We start from the raw sequence: 10,298 nt of genomic DNA, 5'->3' as shown, positions 1-10,298 counted from the left end.
CATGAAGATACCAAAAAGTGAGAGGTCTACCAGCTCCCAAGACTAATTGTGGTTGATGGGTGGCGACAAAGAAGTCTTGGCAGCGGTGTCATTATCGATCGTGAAGAAGGGAGCCCTCATGAGGTGGTGAGATCTCTTCATTCACAAATTTGTGAGTAGGTCAGTCCATAAAATATGAAAAGAGGACTTATAGAACTAAGACAATTCTAAAAATTTAGTACATATTAGAGAACCTATAATGTTAGATTGTGTGATTTTTTTTATGATTCTATGATGTTCGGTTGATTTTTGATAAACCAAACAGTAGCATCATGCAAAACTATGATTTGAGCACACCACCACAAATACTTGCAAACTGAACATGCTAAAGGTAAATCTTGACAGATTATTTTCCTAATACAATGATTTATACAGGGGGAAAATTATTTTTATGAGAAGCTTCTATGATAAAATATTTACATTGTTTCCGTGGGCAAAATGTTCAAGGTCGACCCCCACTTCGATGATGCTCATCTTTCCAATCACTTCTATTCTGAAAGAGTTTTCAGTTTTCCTCTTTATTTTTAATTTTTGGAAACTTTATAGAGTGAAAATTACTCTCTAAAGCTTCTGGGTTGCCTATCTGGCAGCTCTTTCTTCAAAGTCATATAGCTAGGCATAAAGTGCTCATTTAGTCATTCCACCAGGATATCAAGATATATCAAATCCAGTTATAATTAATAAAGATTTGGATCTAAGTAGAGAACACAAAGTAACATAGAGCATGTAATATTGAATCCTAACCCTCACCCTGTGCATTCGCATGGCATACAGTAACAAACATTAACATAGAGTAAAGTTTAATGCATGGTAGAAGCAGTTGCTTGCAATTTTAGTGTATTAGAGACATAAAGTGGGTACTTATTCCTTCCTCTCTCATAATAATGACAAGTAGTAGCAGCAAGGTCAACAATGTAATTTTCATTAGAATCATCATGAGCACAAGTAAATTTCAAACCACAAATATACTCCTTAGCGTAAACAAATTTCACCTCTAAAAGTGTAGTTGAGAGAGCTCGGGAGCAAGATAGGACTATCAAATGTGTGAGCAACTTTATCAAGTGTATTCTTACCATAAACCAGAATATCGTATTCATCTCCATAAGTTTCTTCTATAGGTGCATCATAGTATTCATCACCTCAAGCAACAAAGTCATCAAAAAGGGAATTATCATCTAATGAGTTCAAAGGATCTTGTATTTTAGTAACATAGTCATCCTCCGATAACCATGGAGGGTGATAAAGCATAGCTTGAGTTAGAGAGTTACTATCATTATGAGGTGGTCATGGGTAACTAATACGGTCTTACTCATTTTGTTCTTCACTCTCCTCATCTTTTTCATCTAATGAGCACTTCTTTTCAAAATTTTCTTCTTCCTTGATCTCACTTGTTGATTTCTACAAAACATTAATCTCTTCTTGGGAAGCATAGACTCTCTCTTAGATCAACAATATAAGCATTGTCACTTACTTTTTAAAAATGTCCAAGGCTCTCATAATTACAAGATTTAATAACACTAGAAACATCATCAATTTCAACTTTATCAACCATAAAAACAACTAGAGGGTGATGCACGCTTTGCCACCCCGGTCCTTTGTATTGAGCTATGTCTTCCTTTTCAGGCTATTTCGGTTAGAGGTGAGAATTTTTACATTGAAAATCAAAGAACCAAACTGAATTCAGTTGACTAGTATTCCTGGTTCATCATTTATGGAGTTTAGTGGGATGTTTCCATGCCTAATTGATTGTGTTAGGGTGTATCACCGGTTTTCATCCTGCATAAACCGACCTAGCCATCAGACTATATACATTGAAATAGACCCTTTTCCTCCAACTTCCCTACTTTGTTGGCATGTGTAGGCATGGCCCCAGGCACATGTCCGATGCACACGAACACACAGCCCAATTCATTCATGCCGCCGCCTCTCAGAATCACTCTCCTTGCATTGGTTTTTATCTCCAAAAGAACTCCAATCTTTCAACCTATTGTTGGGGAACACAGTATTTCAAAAAAATTCCTACGATCATGCAAGATCTATCTAGGAGATGCATAGCAATGAGTGGGGAGAGTGTGTCCACGTACCCTCGTAGACCGAAAGCGGAAGCATTAAGTAACGCGGTTGATGTAGTCGATCGTATTCGCGATCCAACTGATCAAGTACCGAATGCACGGCACCTCCGCGATCTGCACACGTTCAGCTCGGTGACGTCCCTCGTACTCTTGATCCAGCTGAGGCCGAGGGAGAGTTTCGTTAGGATGACGGCATGGTGACGGTGATGATGATGTTACCGACGCAGGGCTTCGCCTAAGCACTGCAACAATATGACCGAGGTGGAAATCTGTGGAGGGGGGCACCACACACGGCTAAAACAACTGTTAACTTGTGTGTCTATGGGGTGCCCCTCCCCCGTATATAAAGGAGTGGAGGAGGGGAGGACCGACCCTCTCTACTGCGCACCCCAAGGGGGATTCCTACTCCCAGTAGGAGTAGGTTCCCCCCCTTCCCTAGTTGGAGTAGGAGAAGAAGGAAGAGGGAGAAGGAGAGAAGGAAAGCCCCCCCCCCCAAATTTGGATTGGGCTTGGGGGGTGCATGCCTCGCACTTGGTCGCCTCCTCCTCTCTCCCATCATGGTCCATTAACTCCCCGGGGGGTTCCGGTAACCCCCCGGTACTCCGGAAAATGCCCGAACTCATCCGAAACCTTTCTAGTGTCCAAACATAGCCTTCCAATATATCAATCTTTATGTCTCGACCATTTCGAGACTCATCATCATGTCCGTGATCACATTTGGGACTCCGAACTACCTTCGGTACATCAAAACACATAAACTCATAACACCGATCGTCATCGAACGTTAAGCGCGCGGACCCTACGGGTTCGAGAACTATGTAGACATGACCGAGACTCATCTCCGGTCAATAACCAATAGCAGAACCTGGATGCTCATATTGGTTCCTACATATTCTACGAAGATCTTTATCGGTCAAACCTCACAACAACATACGTTGTTCCCTTTGTCATCGGTATGTTACTTGCCCGAGATTCGATCGTCGGTATCTTAATACCTAGTTCAATCTCGTTACCGGCAGGTCTCTTTAGTCGTTCCGTACTACATCATCCCACAACTAACTCATTAGTCACATTGCTTGCAAGGCTTATAGTGATGTGCATTACCGAGAGGGCCCAGAGATACCTCTCCGACAATCAGAGTGACGAATCCTAATCTCGATCTATGCCAACTCAACAAACACCATCGGAGACACCTGTAGAGCATCTTTATAATCACCCATTTATGTTGTAATGTTTGATAGCACACTATGTGTTCCTCTGGTATTCGGGAGTTGCATAATCTCATAGTCATAGGAACATGTATAAGTCATGAAGAAAGCAATATCAACAAACTAAACAATCATCGTGCTAAGCTAACAGATGGGTCATGTCAATCACATAATTCTCTAATGATGTGATCCTGTTAATCAAATGACAACTCATGTCTATGGCCAGAAAACTTCACCATCTTTGATTAACGAGCTAGTCAAGTAGAGGCATACTAGTGACACTTTGTTTGTCTATGTATTCACACATGTATTAAGTTTCCGGTTAATACAATTCTAGCATGAATAATAAACATTTATCATGATATAAGGAAATATAAATAACAACTTTATTATTGCCTCTAGGGCATATTTCCTTCACCTATTGGCCTCCCAACCTTGAGGTTAGGTCTACTGCCACAGAGCTTAGCTACAATAACTCTTCAATATGTGCTTGTTGGTTTGGATCTCCAACATGTGGTATTTCCGTTATTAGCTCTCCCCCAATGCTAGCACGATGTTGGTCTTCCACCGTGAATCCACCATCCGAGGAGAAATAGAAAAACAAACAAAGCGGCGACCCGGTCGCTCAGCATAGAACCAGCAAGTTGGCTTGCACCCTTTCACGAACGCATGAAGTAGAAAACCAGTTTGCCCTCCCCCGACGGTGAAATAACCCACATGCGCGGGAGGTTCTATTGAGCACGCAATGCATCAAAAGACGACAAAAGTCGCACGCCCAGGACGCTGCTTCAGTTGGCTGGCCAGCCACCCTATTGGTCCTCAGCCATCCGGGGAAGTGATAAAAAAACATAGAGGAAAGGAAATTTTAAAAAGTAGAGGGAATATTTGAATGTGTTGAAAAAATAAAAAAATCTTCACAAATTTTAAAGACATTTAAATAGAAAAATTCTTTAAATATTTGAACAAAAAATGTTCATGAATTTCAAAAATGTCAGCAAATTTTAAAAGTCTTCATAAATTTATAAAATGTTTGCAAAATTAGAAAATATTTGTGAATTTCAAAATATGTTTGCTAATTTAAATAATCTTCATGATTTAGAAAATGTCTCCGAATCTTGAAAGAAGTTCCTTGAATTCCAGAATCTGATAAGCAACCATACGGATAACAAATTCTACAATTCATTCTATATCATAGTTGAAAGGATCGATATGGTTGACTAGAGGGGGGGGTGAATAGGCAACTAACAATTTTTAAGCTTTTCTTTACCAAATTAAACTTTACAACAAATAGGTTGTCTAGATGTGCAACTAAGTGAGCAACCTATATGATGCAATATCAACTAGCACACAAGCAAGCAAGAGATGTAACAACAAGTAAGCTTGCGAAAGTAAAGGCACGAAATAATCAAGAGTGGAGCCGGTGGAGACGAGGATGTGTTACCGGAGTTCCTTCCTTTCAAAGGGAAGTACGTCTCCGTTAGAGCGGTGTGGAGGCACAATGCTCCCCAAGAAGCCACTAGGGCCACCGTATTCTCCTCACGCCCTCACACGATGCGAGATGCCGTGATTCCACTATTGGTGCCCTTGAAGGCGGCGACCGAACCTTTACAAGCAAGGTTGGGGCAATCTCCACAACAATCGGAGGCTCCCAACAACAACAACACCATGAAGCTTCACCACAATGGAGTATGGCTTCGAGGTGACCTCAACCGTCTAGGGTGCTCAACACCCAAGAGTAACAAGATCCGCAAGGGATAAGTGGGGGGAATCAAATATCCTTTGGTGGAAGTGTAGATCGGGCCCTTGTCACCCAATCCCGAGCAAATCAACAAGTTTGATTGGCTAGGGAGAGAGATTGGGCGAAAATGGAGCTTGGAGCAACAATGGAGCTTAGAGGTGGAAGAGGTAGTCAACTAGAGGTAGAAGACATCCCTTATATAGTCGTGGAAAAAATCCAACCGTTATCCACATGTTCTGCCCGCGACTCACGGTACTACCGCTCCAAGGAAGCGGTACTACCGCGATGCCGCACGGTACTACCGTGGACGACCACGGTACTACCGTGGCAACTGCATAGGCCGGAACAAGCCTGACGAAGGAGCAGTACTACCGCTGGCGCGGTACTACCGCTCCCCCTTGCGGTACTACCGCAAGGCAGGAGGGTCACGGCCTGGGAAGGGCGCGGATGGAATAAATTACATCCGTGCCTACTTCCGCAGAAACTAGGGTGGTGCAAAAACCCGACGCCGTACTACCGCTTGTGAGGCGCGGTACTACCATGGTCGGCGCGGATGTAAAAAATTACATCCGCGCCTACTACCGCGACACTGCGGTACTAGGTCGAAGGGCCACGGTACTACAACTCCTAGGGAGCGGTACTACCGTGGGCCCCCGCGGTACTACCGCGCTGGACGAGCGGTACTACCGTGGGGGCGCGGATGTAAAAAATTACATCCGCCCCTACTACCGCACCGGAGCGGCACTAGGCCAGGGTGCCGCGGTACTACCGCACCGAAGGGGCGGTACTACCGTGACACGCCGCGGTACTACCGCTTGTACCTGCGGTACTACCGCAAGTACAGCAGTAGTCGCCAGTTTTCCACACAACCAAGATAACGACGGGTAGCTCCAAAGTGCAAGGAAAGGAGGGACAAGTGTACGTGTGATTCCACCCTACCTTTCCGACGCGGACCCCCTCTTAATAGTACGGCTCTCCTACGACTCAACTCCACCAAAGAGAAACGTAGAACAACGCCGGCTTCAACAGTCTCCGAGGGGCACCGAATCATCTTGTGCCTAATGATGAAGTATCTGAGGGACTCAAGGCACACGATTAATCCGCACACACATTGTCATCAATCACCAAAACACTTAGGGATAAATATGCCCTTACAATCTCCCCCTTTTTGGTGGATTGATGACAACACGGGATTTGCACAAAGATAAGACAATTTAGAGCAGGGGCAAACCCCACCTCTCTAAAATATAGACGGGCTCCCCCTAGATGTGTGCACTTTAGATGAATGCTTTGGACTTCATGGCACACAGACTAGGATCAACACTCCCCCTATATTTTAGAGACCAAGACATGATAATAATAAGCATAGCAAAGCATGAAGATAGCACAATATAATACAAGCTTGCTAGGATAGATAGAGTGCATATGTCTTACACCATACGAAGTAAGATAACCAAGGTTCAAACGAGAAAAGCAGCAAAGAGTTCAACTGAGAAAGCAGCAAACACACGACACACACGACTCGCAAACTCGCAAATCCCTACACTCTCTCCCCCTTTGGCATCGAGACGCCAAAAAGGCAGAGAGGACACCTACACACACAAGAGGTGGCTCAAGTAGAGAAGTCGTCCCAAGCCTCTTCGTCAGACGCCTCTGCAGCTGGAATGGACTCCTCGACCTCCTCCTCAGAATCAGTCCACCCGTATCCTTGCTTCTCCATCCACTCGGTCTCAGGAGTGATGTGCTCCTCAGACCCGCCAGACACTTCCTCGCCATAGAGCTGTAAGACCTTGTTGTGCCGGCGACGACTCTCCTTGGACTCCACGTGAGCCCTGTACTGCCCCTTGGCCTGCATGCAGAAAAGAGACTTCATCTTATCCTTCAACTTCGTGGCCCATGATGGCCTAGAGACACTCTGAGAGGGCCTAGCAGAACGGTCCTCAGCAACATCCTCGGCGCCAGCATCATCCTCATCAACAGCAGCCCTAGCAGCAGACGCCTCAGCACGAGTAGCGGTGTTGGCCCAGTTGGATTTGATCCGCAGACAAATGGGCTCATGGCGAATCCAGTCTGGAGCCAGGAACTCCTCCTCAGGGTACATCTTCTCCCAAGTCTTTGAAATCAGCAGAAATAGGTAGGGCCCATAAATAGGTACCTTGCGGTTGAACACCGCAAACCGAAGCTCACACCACATGATGTGAGAGACATCCAGTGGCTGAGTCTGAGACGAGCAAGCCTCCTGGCAAATAAGCATCATGTCCACCATATAGGCATGAACCTTGTCTTTGTCACCGATGCGTGGGAACAAGGAGTTGCGGAAGATGCGGTACATGATATCCAGGAAGGAGTTGAGAACCAAAACTTTCTTGCCAGTGGCGAGCGTCTTCTCAACCATGAACGGGGTGAGCTTGTCCTTGTTGGCAGAGTCAGCATTGCCATGAGGGCGAACACCCACTGGAGTGTCAAGCCCATCATCAGGAACCTGAAGCAAATCCATGAACTCCTTCCAGGTAGCAGACAGTTGGCGGCCATTGGTCATCCAGGTCATCCTCCTTTCATCATTGGAGTGAAAAAACACGGAGGCAAAGAACTGACAGATGATCTCAGGGTCATAGTCCAGGTGGAAAGAGATCACATGCTCAATTCCAAACTGCTCCACCAAGTCCAGAGCCTCCCCAAAGTAGTCACGAAACTTGTCCTTCCTCATGTGGTGCATATCAATCCACTTCACCTCCACATAGATATTCTGCTTGTTCTTGATGACATCCAAGTAGATTTGGGTTTGGGTCTTGTTCCAGAACAGCTCACAACCTCTGACAGTGGAGCGCGGGTGCACATAGGGGTGAAGTTGCCTGAGACGGACATACTCAGTATGGCCTATCTCATCCATACCCCTGGTAGGCTCCTTGTGCTTGCTAGCTGTGGTCTTGACATTTCGCTTGGACGCAGACGATCCCTCGGGAACTTCTCCTGGGTTGCGCAGACACTTGGAGCTAGTGTCACGAATGGGATTGGACCGGCGAGAGCCACCACCTGAGATACACACGCAAAGCACCAAAACAAAAGGCGAAAAGAATCAATGCAAAGGCCATAAGACAACACATGAAACCCATAGAAGGTATAGGAGAAAGTTGGCATGCGATAGATGTGAGCCACAGTAGATCTGCCACAGTTTGCGGTACTAAAGGATTAGTACAGCTTCAGACGCGGTAGTACCGTGAGGGGTCACGGTAGTACCGTGGCTGGGGCAGTAGTAGACTCTTAGTACCGCACGGTGCGCGGTAGTACCGCGCCCCTAGGGGCGGTAGTACCGTGCGAGCGGTAGTACCGCTCCCTATGGGCGGTAGTACCGCGTCGCGTCAGATCTAACAGGATTTGAATCTAAAAAAGAACCGCGAAGCCATGGCGGTGCTACGGTGATCAGATCTAGTGCAAGACAACAATACAAGTGTAAATCCTATGCAATACCATACTCCTTCATCCTACTCTTGCAGAGATTTAGTCTAGGAATCTCAAGAACATACAAGCCTCCCCCAAAACCTAAAAGAGCAAACACAATAAAAAAGGAGAAGGATTTGGGGAAAAACCTTGGTCCATAGCAAGAGCACGTGGTGGGGAACGATCCCACTGGACGGAATCACGGGAGGGCAGCCGGTGGAGGAGATCCGGCGACGAACACCAGCTCCGTTCGTGAGCACGGGAGAGGAAGAGACGACGTGGAGAGAAGGAGGACGAATGGGTATGGGGAGTTAGAACTCCCCCTGACCGTCCTTATCCCCACGCGCTCAAACCGGCGCGGTAGTACCGCGGGTCATCGCGGTAGTACCGCTCGGGCGGAAGTACCGCGCCGAGGCGGTAGTACCGCTCAACCAGGCGGCAGTAAAAAATTGCCTACACCTAAACTAGACAACAAGTTGAGTGTGGTGGGGGGTGCACGGGTTCAAGTCACATTGCTCAAATCAATGATATTTAGCTCATGCCTTAACTCGCGAAATCTTGCTTCATCCAAGGGCTTCGTGAAAATATCTGCAAGGTTATCATGAGTGTTGACATACTTGAGCTCGATCTCCCCTCGCCTAATGTGATCCCGGATGAAGTGATACCGAATCTCAATGTGCTTCATCTTGAAGTGTTGCACCGGGTTGAGAGAAATCTTGATGGCACTTTCATTATCACACCAAAGAGGCACTTTGTCACAAATGACACCGTACTCCTTTAAAGTTTGCCTCATCCATAGGAGTTGAGCACAACAACTACCGGCCGCCACATACTCCGCTTCGGTGGACGAGAGAGACACACAACTTTGCTTCTTGGAAGACCAACTTACCAAGGAGCAACCAAGAAATTGGCACCCTCCGGAAGTGGACTTCCTATCCACTTTGTCTCCCGCCCAATCGGAATCCATGAAACCTTCAAGCTTGAAGTTTGCTCCTCTTGGGTACCATAAGCCAAAGTTTGGGGTATGAGCCAAATATCGAAAGATTCGCTTGACCGCCACAAAGTGACTTTCCTTTGGTGCGGCTTGAAAACGTGCACACATCCTGACACTCAACATGATATCCGGTCTAGATGCACAAAGGTAAAGCAAGGAGCCAATCATGGAGCGATATACCTTTTGATCCACCGCTTTACCATTGGGATCGATGTCAAGTTGGCACTTGGTAGGCATTAGTGTAGTAGCCGGCTTGACATCACTTAGCTTGAATCTTTTAAGCATGTCTTGAGTGTATTTGTCTTGGTTGATGAAGGTTCCTTCTCTTCTTTGTTTGATGTCGAAACCAAGGAAGAACTTCAACTCTCCCATCGAAGACATCTTAAACTTGGAGGTCATGAGAGCGGCAAATTCTTCATTGAAAGCTTTGTTAGGGGAACCAAAGATAATATCATCAACATATAGTTGTCATACAAACAACTCCCCGTTGACCTTCTTAGTAAAAAGAGTGGGGTTGATTAGCCCCACTTCAAATCCACGATCTTGTAACAACTCGGTAAGGTGGTCATACCACACACGTGGGGCTTGTTTAAGGCCATAGAGTGCCTTATCAAGTTGATACACATGATCCTGAAAGTAGGGATCCTCGAACCCGGGGGGGGGGTTGCTTGACATAGAGCAACTCATTAATAGGACCATTAAGAAAAGCACTTTTCACATCCATTTTTTGCAACTTAAAGTTGTGATGGGAAGCATAAGCAATCAGCAAACGAATGGATTCAAGACGAGCAACGGGAGCAAAGGTTTCA

The sequence above is a fragment of the Triticum dicoccoides genome, chromosome 4B, assembly GCF_002162155.2.
Source record: "Triticum dicoccoides isolate Atlit2015 ecotype Zavitan chromosome 4B, WEW_v2.0, whole genome shotgun sequence".
In the NCBI taxonomy this organism is placed as follows: domain Eukaryota; kingdom Viridiplantae; phylum Streptophyta; class Magnoliopsida; order Poales; family Poaceae; genus Triticum; species Triticum dicoccoides.
Note: the sequence above shows the minus strand (reverse complement) of the source record.